Below are 20,247 nucleotides of genomic sequence, written 5' to 3' on the forward strand. Positions count from 1 at the left end.
GAAGAATTGATGCTTTTGAACTGTGGTATTGGAGAAGTCTCTTGAGAGTCCCTTGGACTGCAAGGAGATCCAACCAGTCCATTCTGAAGGAGATCAGCCCTGGGATTTCTTTGGAAGGAATGATGCTAAAGCTGAAACTCCAGTACTTTGGCCACCTCATGTGAAGAGTTGACTCACTGGAAAAGACTCTGATGCTGGGAGGGATTGGGGGCAGGAGGAGAAGGGGACTACAGAGGATGAGATGGCTGGATGGCATCACCGACTCGATGGACGTGAGTTTGAGTGAACTCCGGGAGTTGGTGATGGACAGGGAGGCCTGGCATGCTGCGATTCATGGGGTCACAAAGAGTCGGACACGACTGAGCGACTGAACTGAACTGAATCACAGTGAACATTTATAATTTATTTAATTTTCCCAGTTATTAATCTTTATAATTATCATTTGTATTCTATTGGTATGTTAATTTGCTTAATTATGTCCCAAGTGTTAGACATTCAGGTGTCCAGACTGGCTGTAGGGATGATTATTATAGACATTTCTATGGAAGTAAAAAAGTTTCTTTAGGATTATTTCTTTGGAGTGGGATTAGCAAGTCAAAGATTCTTGCTGTAAATTTTTATTATTTTTTTCAATCTACATGAATCCATCAGGTTTAGGAGTCTAATAAATGGTTTGGAAGGGGGTGGAAGTTAGAGAACAATGTGCTATCTCCTTTGAATAGGAATGGGACTCCCTGCCTTGGACCTGTGCCTTGGCACCCAGGCCCTGCCCACACACACAGGGATGTTACCACCACAGACAGGCCCTGGTAATACCTGCAGCTGCAGGGCCTCACGAGTGGCCCTTACATTGGCATCTGTTCTCAAGTGGCACTGAGACAGTCACTTATAACTGAGTAAGTGTATCTTCAAAATCAGTTTTCCTTGATTTTAAACGTGTATGTGTGTATGTGTCTCTACTTTGTCTAAACAAACAGTCTGACTGATTCCATTAGCACTGGGTCAAGTGTAACTAATTCTTCCCAAGACCCCTATGAAGCGGGGATAACTTCCTGAGTGAAGAAAATGAGGACTAGTGAATTTGCATATGTATATCAAATTACTAATGAGAATGTGTATAAAAATGGGGGGCTGGGGGCGGATTTCCCTTCAGGAAAGGGATTTTCCTTTCCTGTAGAAGGTTGGACTTGGTAATAGCTAAGATTTTGAGCTCACTTAGTTCAGCCTTCTTACCATGCCAGTGAGGACACTGGCTCAGAGAGCAAAAGTGACTTGCTCAAGGTCACACACATTCTCTGTAGAGCAAGACTAGAACACAGGTCTTCTGGCTGGCTTTATTTTCCCTCTGTTTAGACAGTTTGTGACCTCCAGTTCATTCTCCAGTTGACTTTTTTTTTTTTTTTTTCAAGCCTATTAAACCTGATCCCAATTCACTAGGGCAAGTTAAACAAAATGAACTCTGCTCCCCAAGGACTTAGGTGGGGTGTCTTTAGTGTTGCTCTGGGAAGCCTGGTCTTATTTTCATATACCAATGATGCAAAAAGCTCCAAGACTCGGACTCCTGTTTTCAAGTCTCACTGACTGACAGTCTCAAGGCGAGGAACACCCTGGAGAATGTCGGGTGACCCACATCTGACTCTTCAAAGCCCACACATCCTCTGCCAGCCACAACCATGGGACTGGACCAAAGGAGGTAGGTGTATTCCAGAGAGCTGGAGAAGGTCGTACTGGGATGATCTCCATCACAAGAGGGCAGCATGTATCCAACGATTAGTCCATTACGTAAGTGGCCTGAAGGATTCAACTGTGTAGGGGGTGCGGATACTGATCCCGTGTTCTACTTACATAAAAATCCAAAGTACATGGTGTTAACAGCAATTTCATTGTCAGTGCATTCATCCATGACTTCAAAGACACTGTTAAATTAGGGAGAGAAACAGCAGAGTTACAGCCAGTTCTGTGGGTACTGAGGGTCTGGGTTCAAATTCCAGGGCTACCAGGACTTGTGTGACCTTGGACAATGACTTAGCTTTTCTGTACTTGAGCTTTCCATCTGTAGTAGTACTGCTCCCTTTGCAGGGCTGTTTGGTTACGAGGAGTAAATTAATAAGTATTTTTATAAAGCACTTAAAACAGTGTCTGACATGTTGTAGGGCCCTAGAAGTAGCAACATTTGTTATCTAATCACACCTTTTCCCTCTGCTGCTGCTGCTGCTAAGTCGCTTCAGTCGTGTCCGACTCTGTGCAACCCCATAGATGGCAGCCCACCAGGCTCCCCCGTCCCTGGGATTCTCCAGGCAAGAACAGTGGAGTGGGTTGCCATTTCCTTCTCCAATGCATGAAAGTGAAAAGTGAAGTCGCTCAGTCGTGTCCAATTCCTAGCTACCCTATGGACTGCAGCCCACCAGGCTCCTCCATCCATGGGATTTTCCAGACAAGAGTACTGGAGTGGGGTAGCATGACCTTATGATGCATGAGCATCAGAGATAGGGCAAAAGAGGGAGCAGTGCTAAGCCATCCTTCCGCACCTTGAGAGCCCCTCTGAAACAACATTGCCATTTTCGAACTGACATCAGAGTCTAGACTTGTAAGCAGCTCAGAAACCAGAAGCCGGAGGCCGAATACCTATGGGATAAGAACTAAGCTTCCCAGGTGGCATGAGCGAGAAAGAACCCTCCTGACAATGCAGGCAGACCTAAGAGATGCCAGTTCGATCCCTGGGTTGGGAAGATCCCCTGGAGGAGGGCACAGCAACCCACTCTTCTTGTCTGGAGAACCCCACGGACAGAGGAGCCTGGTGGGCTACGGTCCATAGGATCACAAAGAGCTGGACATGACTGAAGTGACTTAGCACGCACGTAAGAACGAAGCATCTTGACATACCTGACACTGTCTACATTTTTATTTTGTTAAGGAGCTGCCTGTCCAGGTCCTATTCAGAAGCAGGGATTAAGAAAGCTAAAAGTCTGTTTGCATTTTAATTTGATTTCACAGACATTAGAGTGAATTATCTGGCGTTCTACACTGAATCCATATGGCTGAAGGTCATTTCTGTCTTTGATGTCAGCATGTGGTTCTGTGTTTCTACCATTCTTTTCACCCACTTGGTTGACATTGCTACTGATCCCCTGGCCTCCAGCAGAAATGAATAATGGCAGTCTTGAGAGCTAGCAGGAGAGAATAGTGATGGAGGGAAGTCAGAGCAGAAGGAGCGTGGAGGGTGGGTAGGTTAGCCACTGGAATCCTGACTCCCATCCTGATTCATACCCTCCTATTGCTGTGTCTTGTCCAGGAGCTGGCCATATGTGCCAGGACCCATCAGCCTGGCATCTTGGGCACTGCATTTGTACGGAGCCAGCAACTCATCACCTACTGAGCAGCTCCAGGGAATGGCCCAGCTGCCCACCGCTGCTTTTAGATCTCCCAGTGGGTACTCACCAGACAATGTGTGAGATCTTTTTCCTTCTGCTGAGTCAACACATATTCCCAAAAGGAGGGCCTATTGGTGGTCAACATTATACTTCCATCTGAATCATCTAGTCCAGTTTTCTCAACTTTTTTTCATTATCACCCCTGTAAAGAGAATTGTAAGACATTTTTACCTAATCCCCTCTTCTACCATAAAACTCTTAATACCACAAATATACTGTATTTCTGTTTAGGTACCCTGACCCTGCAGGACATTGAATAGCTAAACTCTTTTTTCCCCCCAAGAACCAACTTTTACCCCCTTAGGGGTGATATCCCTCCTGTTGATAGACAAACCCTAGATAATTCTTGTCACCTTTGTCTATTCCAAGAACCCCTCTGTCAACGTAAAGGCTGTTGGCCTTTCTACACATTATTCAGTGTCTAATTCAAGAAATCTTAATAGGTATAAATTTAATTTTCTCATTCATTCTTTTCACTCTTTTATCTGTCCTGAAAATAATTTTATTCTATGTGCAAAAACTATGCTTGTTACTTTGTAAAAGGGGAACAATCCATCCCAACAGGGACAATTACAGTCTGAAGCATTCTGGCACCAGCAGCTTCAGAGATGAACTTCTATGGCACGTCCACAGTGACTGCTGGCAGGCTCTGGGTAGATCTTGAGGCCGACCAAATGTGCCTTTGCTGTTACCCACTTCTCATTCTCACTTCCTGGTTCCCCCACCATCACATCCTCTCCAAGAAACCCAGGAATATCCAGAATTCCCCCTCTGAAACAGAGAACCCAGGCCTCTGCCCACCCCAGGCTGCAGACCTCCCACATCAACCCTCCCCACACACTACTGCTAAACTCAGCTAAATATTAGAACATTACGTGGATTCAAGTAATTCAGAATAAAATGGAACTAATAGGATTACCTCTGTCAGATGGTTTACATTTCAGAAGAGAAGCTGGCAGTTCAAAATACTCTCCAATGAGACACATAAGCCCAGAGAAACTTCAGATCAAATTAACATTCATGTTCTCTCAGCTGTCTCCCCCCACGATCCCAGAATGAATCCAGCAACACGGTTGGCTCTTCAGGTCTGATCCCTGCAGTATCTTGGGAGAACTGAGAAAGTCCGTCTGTCTGTCCATCCATCCATCTCACAAATATTGAACACTTACTTCATGCAAAGCACTATGGAACTGCTAGGACTACAATGGTCAGTGTCATGTCTGGGACTGGATTTTGGCCTACTCACAAGTTAGAAGTCAGACACTGTTTCATGGAAGCTAGCATGAGACCTGAGACTCCTGGGTCAAAGATAGAGTACTTTATTATTGACAGGACAACAGATAGCCAATGATGAATAAAGAGGTCTCAATAAGGAGATTACATTGCTGCTGAATGTTTTTGTAAGTCAAAGTAAATGCCCATGGATTTAGTGACACAGAGGTTATGGGTCACCTTAGTAACAGCCATTTTGTTAAACTGGCAACAGGGAAGCCACTGGAGTGGACTGAGAAATAACTGGAAGAGGAAAATATCTTTCCAGAAATATGTGAAGCAGAAAGACAGGACGGTGGCTCAAAGGGGATATGGAGTCTAGGGAGGGTTCCCTCGTCTGACTTGAGATGAAAGTGTTAGTCACTCAGTCGTGTCTGACTCTTTGCGACCCCACAGACTGTAGCCTGCCAGGCTCCCCTGTCCATACAATTCTCCAGGCAAGAATACTGGAGTGTGTTGCTATTTCCTTCTCCAGGGGATCTTCCTTCTCCAGGATCAAACCCGTGTTTCCCATATTGCAGGCAGATTCTTTACCATCTGAGCCACCAGGGAAGCCTAACTTAAGATGAGAAGGAGCTAAATGTGCATGGAAAAGATGGAATGGGAGGGAAAGGTGAGTACTAGAGAAATAAGGAATAAAAGAGAATGCATGGCTCCTGAGAAGGCAAGGAGGCTGGGATCTCCAGCACAGGTGACAGACTGGCCTCGCACGGGAAGAAGGGCTGTGCCATTTCAAGAGTAAGTTAAGAAGACAGTGCAGACAAGGTGGGCTCGTGAGGTTAGGGTAAGGTGTTGATGCCATGGTCGACATCCAGGGTTAATGCAAGATTTTACTGTTAAACAATCATCTCTTCAGAAGGTAATAGGAAAGCAAAAACAGAGTAGAATATATTTCTTCTAAATGTGGAAACCTTTTTCAGGAAGAGTTTTGCTCATTTCAATTCCTTTGTGTTGAAAAAAAAAAAAGGTATTAAGTAAGAAGCATTTGCAATCTTCCCTCAAATACCTGTCCTCAGGAGGAAGGCTGCAGGGCCCCTCATTGCCGAACAGAAAAGAAGTGAAGGACACCAGGAGGATAGTACCATTATGGCAAATTCCTACAGAAAGCTCTCAAGATACTAGGCCCTCTTCTAATTATTTATAGATACTCATTGTTTCTTCACTCCTCACAACCATTTGGAGGAGCCAAAGAGAGTTTAAAAGTCATTTGCCCAAGGTCACACAGTAAGAGAGATGGCAGATATTCCAACACAGACAGTCTGGCTCCAGAGCTGTATGTTTAACCACTTACAATGGCAACGCTGCTGCTAGTCGTGAGGACGTAACAAGGAGAGACCTGTAGATGAGCAGAGACAAGAGGCCCTCATGGGAGAGACTGGGGAGAGAATCTGGGGAAGATGAGAGAAAGCAAGGAGGAATGAAAAGAAAATGGGATGCTGAGAGAACTGGGGAGAGAATGTCCATCCTCCACATTTTACCAGGAAAGGTCTCAAACCTACAGAAAACCTGAAATAATAAATGAACACTCATATCCTACATATATTGACAAGTATTAACATTTTATCATATTTGTTTAACCTTACTATATTTTCAACATAATTTTTCCATTTGCTATAGCATTTGAAAGTAACTTATATACATCTTGAAACTTTTATGTCGAGGCTTCAGCTTGCATCTCCTAATAGGCAATCTCCTACAAACCTGAGTTTCTGATGTATTGGTAAATATTTCATTCTCATAGGTCTGAAGAGTAATTAAAAATATTAAATTGTCAATTATACCTCAAGAAACCTAAAATTTAAAAAAAAAATCATTATGACTTCTTCTAACCAGCTAGGCACTGAACTAAGGGTTTTTTTTTTTATATATACTTTATCTCATTTAGTCTCATAAAAATCCTATGAGTTACTTTGTGGTAATTATCCCCATTTTATAGATGCAAAAACTGAGGCACTGTGTAGTTAAATTGCCCAGGGTCACACAACCAGCTGAAATGATAGGATATGACCCTGGACATTCTGGCTCCAGAACTCAGGGCCTTAACCACTGTATTGATATCATCACGGAGGCAAAGCATGCAGAGTACTTTACCCTGAGCAGAGAGGAAAGCATTCTGCCCTCACAGGTGGCTCAGTGTGGCCTAATAAAGCAAAAGGTAAAAGAAAGTGAGGAAGTACTGAACTTCTAACTTTTTTATTTACATGTGACCCTAAATAAGGGTGAATCTAAAGATTAAAGAGTTAAAAGATCTAAATTAAAAATCTAGCAATTAAAGATTGCTTCACAGTATGGATTTGGTTACAAATCCATAGGCTCTTGATAAACTGAATTCATAAAACATCAGGTAAATTTAGGCCATAAACTACAACATCATCGTTATAGTGCCAGTGCTACTAACCTGCACGTATCACGTATTGGCAAATATTTCATTTTTCATATAGACCCGAAATGTAATTTTAAAACAAAATCATTATAATTTTTATTAAAACCAACCCTGCTATTACAACTTGATTCAGAGGTTATGAATACAGCTTAAAGCTGGAATCTCTTATCAAATGTGTGGCTGAGCTGTTGTACACATGTACACGATTTGCCTACTTCGCACATGAGTACTATAGCATGTCTGGAGAGTGCGTGCACTGAGCACTCCCCAATAAATCACATTTCCCTCCACCTATGTGGCTTGCATTGGATACTGCTAAATTGGCAAACACATGCAAGTAGAAGCCTTAAAGGTACTCGCAGATTGGGGCTTGCCCCCTCTCGCTGCTGAGAATGCTTCCACCACCATGTGAATTACTCCAGGCAAACCTGCTGGAGACATGTGGTCCAGCCAGCAGCCAGCTCTAGCTCTTATCTCAGGACACATGAGTCAGGCCATGCTAGACCAGTCAGCCCCCAGCTGACCCACCTGCTGGCTGCGGCTGCGTGAACAAGTATAGGCAAGAGCCTAAGTTTCTAATTCACAGAATCATGAGTGAAGACTGTGGGTTTTAAGCCACTAAAACTTTGAGGTGGGTTGTTACCCACAAAAGCATAATTGAAACAGTCCATAAAAATTAAGGGAGGCTAACTACTGTAATAAATAGACCCCTAAATACATAATGGCTTAAATAAGCAGAAATTTATCTCCTTCTCATATAAACAGTTTATAGAGGTTTGAGGTTGGTGGCAGGGACCTCTGTCAGGGACCCAGGCTGTCAGTTTTTGCCATCATCAATGTGTGGTTTCCAAGGTCATTTTAGGCACCATAAACTATTAATAGATGGCAGAAGCAGAGCACAAAGGACGGGAAACGGAACATTTTATTGGGCCTGGCCATGAAATAGGGTCTATCTCTTCTGTTCACATGCTGTAGGTAGAACCCAACCATGTGGCTAAGCCCAACTGCAATGAAGGAATCTAGTCATGTGCCTAGCAACAGGAGGAAGTGGTTTGATGGACAACTCACAGCTTGATGCTACAGAACTGTGTTTGCTTTTTAGGAGATAAAAATTACGCCCGTCCGGTCCAGTATGGCAGACTGAAAACAGACTAAAAATTAGAAAGATCTGAGTAGGGTTGGGTTCCATACTTATCAATTACATATAACCTGAGCAAATGACCTAATCCGTGTAAATTTTCATTTCTTCCTCCAAAAAATAGGGAAATAACCATCTTCAGTGGGTTATTGTGAGGCTTAAATGCCAAGTACAGGGTACAGTGTCTGGTGTGTGATAGGTATTCAATAAATGGGAGCTGATAGCATTATTATTATACCTAAACTGAGTGGTGTAAGAAATCAAAGAGCATGGAGAGAAATCAAGAGTAACATCAAGTTATTCAGACAGCAGTAGGATTGTCAACAACAGTTTCAAGTGTAAGTCAAGAAAGTCTAATGAAGCAGTCTTATCACAAAAAGGGTTTATTTAAAAGGATAGAAAGACAAGTTGTAACTCTCAACATCAAAGACAGATCTGCTAAACTGAAACCTCTTCCAGGACTAGATTAACCAAGCCGCCACACTGTGAGGAGGCCGGGCAGCTACATGGACACACTGTGTGTAGATGCTCTGGCACACAGCCCCAGCGGAGGCCCCAACCAACGGCCAACATCATCCACCAGAGGCCACAGAGCATTCAGTGGACTCCAGCCGCAGTCAGCGGAGAACGTGCCAGCACCAGCTAACAGTGCGTGGAGCACGGATGAGCTGTCTCTGCCAGTCCCAGGCCAACCGCAGACATGTGATTAAAATAAAATCATTATCGTAAGCCACTAAGGGGTGCTCCACTCGGCAAAAATAGCTGGAAGAATAAATACGACAAATTAGTAAGGCTTTTGACTTCTTGTACGTGGTGAAATGGTAAGTAAAATGTCAAATGAATATGAATAAAACATAATATTTTGAAGCAATCATGTAGCAGCATAAATGGATCTCAAAAATACAGTAAAAATTATCACAATGATACACAATGAACATTTACTTACACTTTATGAATGCACTCAAAGCAATCCTATGTATCTTTCAAAGATTCATATTAACTAATTAAATATATAGAAGGTACTTCAGAAGGACACATATTAAATACTACGTTGTATGTCTTATGGGAGTGCAAATGGGGATAAAGAGAAAACAACAACAATGAAAAGAGAGTGTCACATAATTACTAAACTTATTTCACATTTCCTTTGGGCACAGCTAAAACCTACTTCCCATCCTCTTAGCTGTAGCCACATGACTGTGTCCTAACCAATGGCATGTAGGCAGAAGTGATAAATGCGGTCTCCAGGCCGGACTCCTAGAAAAGGAAGAAGTCTTGGCAAGTAGTAGAAAGGCTGCAACAGCCCCACCTAAACATAAACAATGGTCATAATATATCAACAACAATATATCAATGATCAGACGAGGCAGCTCGGTGAAGACAGTGGACCCAGACAGGGCAGAACCACTCAGCGGGCACGTCTCAAACAAGAGATGAGACATTCTGCAACCTCATTCTGCATAAAGTAATTATGCACCTCCTGTTTCTGACATGACTTTTCTTTTTGTCAATAACTCTATCTCTGCTGTACATGTATCGCCTCCTAGATAAAATTACCAAGGTATTCAATTACTGAGCAGCCCCAAGCTCCTGACAGCACCCACATCACTTCCAGCCTCCATTTTGTTAACCCGTCTTTGAATCACCCAGCACCAGTCCAGACCTGTAAGTTTGTTCCAACTCTCTTACAAGGATGCCCCTCAGGTCCTCACCTAGCTAAAGAAACTTCACTTTGCTCTCAGTTGTGGTCACAGTGGTCTGTGATTGGTCAGTTATGACAAGAATGGAGCTTCCTGAATCTAGTTTAGACCCTTCTCTGTCACAAACCATGCTTGACTTGTAAATCAGGAACGAATCTGAAACTCCTTGAATCTCCATAGTCTCTAGGTTGTCCTTTACAAGAGGACTGCTGCTGAAATGTGAGCTCCAAATAATGTGTTGAGCCCTTCAACATTAGGTTTATACTCGGTCCCTAGGACTTCTGAATTCTGATCATCTTATACTGCTCTTTAGTAAAATTTGGCTGCTAAGCATTTAACTCAGCATTCCTATTTATCCGCCCAGTTGTCTCCTTTCTTGACAATCACTCCTTTATAAAAGGAAAGACTACAGTGAGGGAGACAGACCAGACGGCTTGCGAGTGAGGCTGGTGCTGATAGCTTCTAAGTTCAGAAGTCTCATCTCATCAGCTCTGGATCCTTGGAATAAACTCTGCCTTGGGTCACTGTATTACTTGAGTCCTTTCTAGTTTCTGGTGGTTATTGCAATCTTTGGTTTTCCTTACCTTATAGTTCCAGCTCTCCAGTCTCTGCCGCTGTTATTACATGGCCTACTTCCCTCTTCGTGCATCTCCAGACCTCTCTCTCCATCGAACGACACGTCACTGGATTCAGGGCCCACCCTAGTTCAGTATGACCTCATTTTAACTTCGCCCTATTTCCAAATAAACTCACATTCACAGGTACCTGGAGTTTAGACTTCAACATGGCTTTCTGGTAGACAATTTAACCCACAACAGTCACCTTTCAAGGTATTTTAAGACTTACTTTTTATAGTTGTGTCTTCTTAGAGCTGTTGTTTTTTTTTTTTTTTTTTTCAAATAGTCCTCACCTGCAATCTGGTCTTTGACAGAACTGGAGACATAGTTACAAAAGCACATTATCAATGCAATAATCCTCATGAGAATTTTTTAGTCTAAGTTTGCACTCCCTAATAAGGCCAAAAATTTTTTCTTCATGATACCTCTTATATTGCTAAATTATGCACACATCTCTTCAAGGTGCATAATTTTATCAAAGACAATTAGGATTGCAGTGGTCACTTTGGAGAAATCTGACACGAGCAATGTTGTTCATCTGACAGGCACTTTAGCACAAAAAGGGAACAAGATTCCAACTAACCAATGATCAGTTTCTACATTCCATTTGAAGTGACATAATGCTGATACTGGTAAACTGTTATATACATTATATATGCAAATGCAGGATAACCACTTAAAAATTGTACAAAGAGATGAACTTATCAATGCTGTAAATAAATTTAAATGGAATACTACAAAAATGTTCAAATAACTCACAAGATAGAAAAGATCAATTAAAAAAAAGGAGGAACAAAGAGAAAATAAAATAGCATACTTAAATCTTAACATAACTGTCAACATCTGCTGGATCATAGAAAAAGCAAGAGAGTTCCAGAAAAACATCTATTTCTGCTTTATTGACTATGCCAAAGCCTTTGACTGTATAGCACAATAAACTGTGGAAAATTCTGAAAGAGATGGGAATACCAGACCACCTTACCTGCCTCCTGAGAAATCTGTATGCAGGTCAGGAAGCAACAGTTAGAACTGGACATGGAACAACAGACTGGTTGCAAATTGGGAAAGGAGTATGTCAAGGCTATATATTGTCACCCTGCTTATTTAACTTATGTACACAGTACATCATGAGAAACACGGGGCTGGAAGAAGCACAAGCTGGAATCAAGATTGCTGGGAGAAATATCAATAACCTCAGATATGCAGATGATACCACCCTTATGGCAGAAAGTGAAGGGGAACTAAAAAGCCTCTTGATGAAAGTGAAAGAGGAGAGTGCAAAGGTTGACTTAAAGCTCAACATTTAGAAAACTAAGATCATGGCATCCGGTACCATCACTTCATGGCAAATAGATGGGGAAACAGCGAAAACAGTGGCTGACTTTATTTTGGGGGGCTTCAAAATCACTGCAGATGGTGACTGCAGCAATGAAATTAAAAGACGCTGACTCCTTAGAAGGAAAGTTAGGACCAACCTAAACAGTATATTCAAAAGCAGAAACATTACTTTGTCAACAAGGGTTCATCTAGTCAAGGCTGTGGTTTTTCCAGTAGTCATGTATGGATGTGAGAGTTGGACTGTGAAGAAAGCTGAGTGCCGAAGAATTGATGCTTTTGAACTGTGGTGTTGGAGAAAACTCTTGAGAGTCCCTTGGACTGCAAGGAGATCGAACCAGTCCATCCTAAAGGAGATCAGTCCTGGGTGTTCAGTGGAAGGACTGATGTTGAAGCTGAAACTCCAATACTTTGGCCACCTGATGTGAAGAGTTGACTCATTTGAAAAGACCCTGATGCTGGGAAAGATTGAGGGCAGGCAGAGAAGGGGACGACAGAGGATGAGATGGCTGGATGGCATCACCGACTCAATGGACATGGGTTTGGGTGAACTCCAGGAGTTGGTGATGGACAGGGAGGCCTGGCGTGCTGCGGATCATGGGGTCGCAAAGAGTCAGACACAACTGAGCAACTGAACTGACTGACTGACCAAAATTACATGTAAATAGTCTATACATGATTTTAAAAACTTTGACATAATAAAGATGCATTTTCCTGTCTTACAAGAAATGACCAACATCATGAATGAAAGAAGGAAAAGTACTACAGACTCAGAAAACATTAAAAAGATACTAAGGGAAAACAACTATATGTCCATAAATTTGACAACTTAGATAAAATCAACCAATTCTGCAAAAGTTTCAAACTGTCAAAATTTACCCAAATAAAATAGGTAACCTGAAGTTGTGTAAATACTAAAGAAATTGAATCCACAGTTTAAAACCTTTTGATAAAGAAACCTCTAGGCGAGATGGTTTCATTGCTTAATTGTATCAGTGAAAAAATAACAGCAATTTTATACCATTTCTTCCAGGAAACAGAACAGAGAGCACCACTTACAGTGAGTTTTGCAAGGCTGCAAGATACAAGATCCACACACAAAAATCAACTGGATGTCTATGTACTCACAATAAACATATTAAAAATGAAATTAAAAACACAAAACCATGGGACTTCCCTGGTAGCCCAGTGGTTAAGACTCTACCTTCCAATGCAGGGCGTGTGAGTTTGATGCCTGCTCGGAGAAGGCAACGGCACCCCACTCAAGTACTCTTGCCTGGAAAATCCCATGGACGGAGGAGCCTGGTAGGCTGCAGTCCATGGGGTCACTAAGAGTCGGACACGACTGAGCGACTTCCCTTTCACTTTTCACTTTCACGCATTGGAGAAGGAAATGGCAACCCACTCCAGTGTTCTTGCCTGGAGAATCCCAAGGACGGGGGAGCCTGGTGAGCTTCCGTCTATGGGGTCACACAGAGTCGGACACGACTGAAGTGACTTAGCAGCAGTAGCAGGGAACTAAGACTTCACGTGTCTCGCTGTCAAAAATCAATAAAACAGAAACAATACTGCAACAAAGGCAATGAACACTTTAAAAAACGATCTACATAAAAAATACACATACACTTGTAATTGCTTCACACATACACACACACACACAAAGAGGGAAATGCTACAGTCTAAATTCAACAAAATATGTACAGGATTGGTATGAAGAAAACGACAAGACCCTGATGAAAATACTTTTAAAGACTTAAATAAGTAGAGAAACCTACTGTATTTATGGATTGAAAAGTGATTCAACATATTAAAGGTGTCAATTATCACCCAACTGATCTACAGGCTTAATGCAATTTTTTTTTTGAAATCTCAGAAGGCTTTTTTGTTGGTAGACATAGAGCAGCTTTCTAAATTTATATGGAAATAGAAAAACGAATATTTCAGGAAGAAAGAGAAGTTGGTAGAATCACACTACCCAATTTTCTAATAGTTACTACACAGATATGTAATTAAGACAACGTAGTATTGGTAGAGGGACAGGACAGAAGAAAACAGTGCCAGAAATAACACACCAAATACAGATTTTGACAAAAGGGCAAAACAAGTCAAAGGAGAAACAATGGCTTTTCAATAAATGGTATTATAATAACTGTACTTTTTTAGGCTTTTATAAAAATGAGCTTTAACATAAACATCATCACACTTGACACAAAATTAACTCAAGATGGATCGTAAATATCAATGTGAAAAGTGAAATCATGCATCTTTTACAAGACAACATAGGAGAGAATCTTATGGGCTGGGCACAGTTCTTAGTTATGACACCAAAATCATGATCATAAAAGAAAAATAATAACAAATTGAATTTTATCAATACTAAGTCTTTTTGCTATGAGAATGAGCCTGTTAAAAGGGTGAAAATATATGAACTAGGAGATACATTTGCAATCCACAATTCTCACGAGTCCTATTTTCAGAATGTATATTCTCTAAATGCAAGAGTGAGAAAGCAAAAAATTCAACTAGAAACCTTAAAGAATGGCATGAAAAAGTTCACAGTCCCAACTGCTGGTGAGGATATAGAGCAACTGGATCTCTCATACTTTGCTGGTGGGAATATGAAATGATACATCTAGTCTGGAAAAATGTTTGGCAGTTTAAGTAATACATAAATGTACCATAGGAATCAGCAATCATACTCCTGGGTATTTATCCTAGAGAAATGAAAACACATGCCCACACAAAAATCTGTACATGAATGTACATGAATGTTTACAGCAGATTTACTTGTAATAGCTGAAATCTGTAAACAATCAAAATGTCCTATAAAAAGTGACCGGATAAACTGTGGCACATCCATACAATGGAATCCTACTCATCAATAAAAAGGAACTACTGATACATGCAATAGGTAGAAAGGATCTCAAGGCTATCAACCTGAGTAAAAACAGCCGATTTCAAAAGGTTATATAATGTATGATCCCACTTATAGAAATTATATATACATTTCCATTTTGAAATGACAAAATTATGGTGATAGAGATCAGATCAGTAGTGGCCAGTGGTTACAACTATGGAGAAGGTATGATTATAAAAAGGTTAGCATGGGAAAGTTTTGTATCCTGATTGTTGTGGTAGTTGTAGGAATTTATATATGTGATAAAATGTCATAGAACTACATATTTAAAAAATGAACACATGTAAAACTTGGTAAAATTTGAAAAAGATCTGTAGTTTAGTTAAAAGCATTGTACTACTGTCAAATTCTTATTTTTGATAGTGAACTGTGGTTATATAAGGTCTTATCACCAGGGCATGGGGAATTCTGGGTGAAGGTATTAGTTCTCAGTCCTATTCTTTTTCAATTCCTTGTGAGTGTTAAGTTATTTTAAAATACAGCTAAAAATTAGTAGGAGACACCTCTAAATACAGGCCAGACTCTAAAACTTCCCTAGTAGACTCCCTAGACCAAAAAATGTACAAAATTTAAAATCTGCCTCACTTGTATTTTCATCTTAACCCTGTTCCACACTTTCTTATTGTCTTTCCTTTCTCTCCTCTCCTTTTCTATCTTTGGAATGATCCATGATAACTCCAGGTAGTCCTGCAATCTCTATATGAAGAGGCCCCTAATATGTCAACTTCTAATCCTGGTTACATTCAGATCTTTGTGCCATTGTTAAGGACTTCCCAATTCTGTCCTGGCTCAAACCTTCTTGACCTCATTCAAGCACTCAAGCAGTTCTTCTCTTAGATGGGTCCAGGAGTTGCAAAAACCTGACACTGTAAACCCAAAAGGTCACTGAATAATTTCTCATTCTAGCTGAAAACAGGAAGAACTTGAAGCCTCTAGACTATCATAAAGGAGATATAAAGGAAACTGTAGCAGCCAAACACCAATGATCTCCCTTAGCCCAAGATGATTATCTCTGATGGAAGGACAGAAACAAAACTTTCAAACTGATATGGGTCGTACTATAAATCCTACAACTCTCTCTATAAATATTAAATTATACTTTACAGAATTATACAATTACCAGATGGTAGATTAACTTTCCTGATCTCATCTGCCTAGACCTGGCTCCCTGCCCCCCATTCCCTTCCTCTTAAACTAGAAGTTAACTTTAAAAAGTAAAAATTAATCAAAAAGTTATCTGTTGTTATTCACATATCCTTCCAGTCCAGATAAAATGCAAGTAATTTTAAGTCTCAAGCTTTACACATTGCCTCTTCAAATTCTGCTTGCTAATACAGGTGAAAAAATTAATTGTCAGATTAAATAATGGCCTTGCATGTTAGCTTATCAAATTAAAAAAAAAAGCAGAAAAGTTAAAACTTTTGACATTGCATTTTTGGCTTATGGATGGAGATGAAACCAGCCTTCAATCTTCTTATGTATTTACTATCGCATAAAAATAATATTAGTCCAAATTACTAGCTTGTACAGGCTTGGATTTAATGTTTTTATGATTTGAACTTTTCTACATCTCTTGCATTTTAGTCGAGTTGATTTAGTCATGTGTAATACTTATTATGCTACGAACTATAGGGACTTCATGTGTAAACAAATTGCAGTTTCCCAATCCATTGTTAACTTTGTTAAGAACTTAATATTAAATTAAGTTAAACTATCTTTGGACACTTTGACAGAAAAGATACAAAATTCTGGTCACTTACCTAGTTTTAATTTATCCTTGTTTCCTATTTTTAAAATTACAGAATGACTAAAGAGTAAGGGTAAATGCCTTGGAAAATATTTATTTTTGTAATCTTTAGGTCTATAAAAGATACAAAATATACAGCCAACAATGGAGAAAAAAATTTAAAGTTTTTGGTTTCATGTATTCTAGATCTCTGTTTGGAGGAAATAAAATGAGTTATCTTGGTTTAGGTAGTAACTAATAAAATGGTTGAAACTATAATATAGTTACAAAATAACATATCTCATATATATTAGATAATGAACAGGGTCCACCTGCAATGTGGGAGACCTAGGTTTGATCCCTGGGTTAGGAAGATCCTCTGGAGGAGGGCATGGCAACCCACTCCAGTATTCTTGCTTGGAGAATCCCCATGGACAGAGGAGCCTGGCAGGCTACAGTCCATAGGGTTGCAAAGAGTCAGACATGACTAAGAGATTAAGCACAGACCACACACACTGAGGAACATTTATTTAATAAAGTGGTCTGAGTGCAAAGCAATGACCCTTGATGGACTGAGTGACTAAGCAAAGCATAAGGCTTAACTATTTATCAAGGAAATGATTTTACTAAGATGGGAAATTCAGTATAATAGGTAATCCTATTTTAAAGCAGGATTAAAACTTTTTTTTTAGGATTAAAACTTAAAATTACATGTTTACATATGTCTTAACAAATATTTAGGAAGGCTTTAGAAAGTTGTGTTAATGAAAGGCAAACAGAGCCATCACTGTGAATCACCGTTTGGGTGATGTACTTGATGTACAATAAAGTCAAATTAAAATTAGGGTTTTCTTGCCATAAAATGACCCAATTTACTCTGTGCCCAGACAGTAGTTTCTTCCTAAAAATAGTGTGAAATCTGTATATCTTTGGCACACTCAAATTATTTTAACAAAGTTTCCTTTTTTTGAAAAAATTAAATTTCGTATAATTGTCACTTAGAGCCGACTCATTGGAAAAGATTGTGATGCTAGGAAAGATTGAAGGCAGGAGGAGAAGGGGATGACAGAGGACAAGATGGTTGGATGGCAACACCAACTCAATGGACATGAGTTTGAGCAAGCTCCCAGAGTTAGTGAAGGACAGGGAAGCCTGGCAAGCTGCAGTCTGTGGGGTCACAAAGAGTCGGACACAACCCAGTGACTTGAATAGCAACTGTTACTATTTTTACATGTCAACTTGTAAAAATGTTTTGCAGTTAGATACTTCTTACTATGTTTCTGTCTTGTCTCCTTGTCAAATCTTCATTTTTGCCTCTCCCAATCTAAGAATGCTAAAACTTCCAATGTGTCTTTTACAATGCAATGTTTTTTGGGTATTGTGCAAAGCCTACTAGGTCGGAGAAGGCAATGGCACCTCACTCCAGTACTCTTGCCTGGAAAATCCCATGGATGGAGGAGCCTGGTAGGCTGCAGTCCACGGGGTTGCGAAGAGTCAGATAAGACTAAGAGACTTCACTTTCACTTTTCACTTTCATACACTGGAGAAGGAAATGGCAACCCACTCCAGTGTTCTTGCCTGGAGAATACCAAGGATGACGGAGCCTGGTGGGCTGCCATCCATGGGGTTGCACAGAGTCGGACACGACTGACGTGACTTAGCAGCAGCAGCAGCTACTAGGTAATTTGTGATTTTTCTTCACCATATAAAGGGAAGAAAAACAAAAAAACTGAATTTGTCTAGTGATTTGCATTTTAACTAAAAACTATTTTGAGATTATTTTCATTTTCAAAACACGCTAGGTGAACATAAACTGAGAAATCATAAGATAAATTTTTAAAAGTGTTTTAGTATCAGAGAAAAATTACCTTTGAGTCTGGATGAAACAGACCTTTCCAGGAGACCTACGCCCTGGAGTCTCGATGATCTTCTCAGAGCAGATGATCTTCAGATGAAGACTGAAGGCCCTCAGATAGAACAGATGATGACAAAGCAGACAGCTTCTACCCAGTACAGTGGAATGAGATGAATTTCCTGATGTCTCAGGGTTTCTTCTTTACTGCTAACCCTATTTGTTACCATACTTTGGTGCCCTCTAGCCATCACCTAATGGCTTAACAAAACACTTTCACAATTCTCACCTTTGTCTTGCATTCTCCCACCCTCTCTGTGATACAAGAAAAGGCGAAATCTCTTGTGTGTTCTTCTCAATCCAGTTACAGCTCTAAATCTAACTGACTGCTAGATTATTTTCATCCACAACCTGACCTCACCGACAAAAGTTTAAAGTGACAACTGTTATTTTATATACTTCAGACAATAGGTCTTTTATGATATTTGATTTCCCTCACATTTATTAACCCCAACCCTTCACTCTTATAAAAACTGGAACCTAACCTCAAGTCAACAGAATATTTCTGCTGAAATCATTATTGTACAAACATTACAAGCTCATTACGAGTGGAAACAAATACTGGCCCTATACTTGTGGCCACGGTCAGTCTGTTCTCTTCAGAGACTCTTCAGCCTGATTTGAAAGAATTCTTTGACTTAACTCAGGAAATCTGCCTGCCTCAAGGGACAAAAATTGACTCCAGTCTAATGTGAGTCAGCTCCCAGTATAGTCTACCACCCCCCATCCTTGTTTTCAACCAATATATCAGTTTCATGGGATACAGCTAAAGTAGAAGAAAAAGGAAAATTTACAACATTCTATACAAACTCAGGAAACAAGAGAGGAAGGAACATTTCCTACCTCTTTTAATGAGCCCTCCATTACCCTGATACCAAAACCAAAGACACTGTCAATATAAGAAAACTATATACCAACATCTCTCACAGACATAGGTGTAAAAAAAAATCTTAACTAATATTAGCGAATGGAATCCAGAAATATATAAAAGGTTGGCTCAACATTCAAAAATCAGTGAAACTCATCTTAGCAGATCAAAGAAGAAAAACCTTATAATCATCTCAAAAGAAAAGGAGAAAAAAGCATTTTACAAAATTCAATACCCATTCATGATAAACTGTCTCAGGACATAACAACAAAGGGAAATTTCCTCACTTTTATAAAGGTCATCTACTAAACACTGCAGCTGACATCAACTTAGTAGTGAGACTGAAGCTTTCCCTTTATGTTCAAGAACAAGCAAAGTTCTCAGTTTTTAGCCCTTCTATTCATATCACACTGGAGATCCGAGCCTGTGTAATAAGAGGCTAGGGAGGGAGGGAGGAAGAGGGGGAGAAAATATAAAACCTAAAATATTTGTGGGGAAAAAAAGAAGTTGGAGGACTCACACTACTTCATTTTAAGACTTACTACAAAGCACAAAGCTACAGCAATCAAGATAGTGTAGTACTGGGGAAGGGTAGAAATAAAGGCAGAATCCAGAAACAAACCCACACATTAACAGATAATTGATTTTTGACACAATATAAATCAAAGTAAGAGCAGTCTTTTCAACAAGTGGTGCTAGAATAACTGGATATTCATATGTAAAAAAAAAAAAAAAACTGGAAAAGGATCACATAATAAACATAACACCAAATCTTCTAGAACATGACTCAGCAACCTCAGGTTCACAGGCCAAGTTTGCCAAATATGTGATATAGAAGAACAGCAAGTTGGGGTAAGGAAAACAGATGTGAGGGTGAAGGGAGATTGTGGCTCATAAGGTACTCCCACTTTGTACTGCATGGTGAAGGAAGGTATCTCTGATAGGGAA

At 40.2% G+C, this 20,247-nt stretch overlaps 1 long non-coding RNA gene across 1 annotated transcript in view; it reads right to left on the reverse strand.

Moving 5' to 3' along the window:
- Positions 1-20,027, reverse strand: part of LOC104980543 — a 26,301-nt gene extending 6,274 nt beyond the window's left edge. The window contains exons 1-3 of the long non-coding RNA XR_824277.1: positions 18,388-20,027; positions 3,439-3,573; positions 1,846-1,916 (exon numbers count right to left, since the gene is read on the reverse strand). This is a non-coding gene — a long non-coding RNA (uncharacterized LOC104980543). The remainder of the gene's footprint in view (positions 1-1,845; positions 1,917-3,438; positions 3,574-18,387) is intronic.
- Between the last annotated feature and the right edge of the window lie 220 nt (positions 20,028-20,247).

This window comes from Bison bison, unplaced genomic scaffold (genome assembly GCF_000754665.1).
Source record: "Bison bison bison isolate TAMUID 2011002044 unplaced genomic scaffold, Bison_UMD1.0 scf7180017858770, whole genome shotgun sequence".
Taxonomy (NCBI): domain Eukaryota; kingdom Metazoa; phylum Chordata; class Mammalia; order Artiodactyla; family Bovidae; genus Bison; species Bison bison.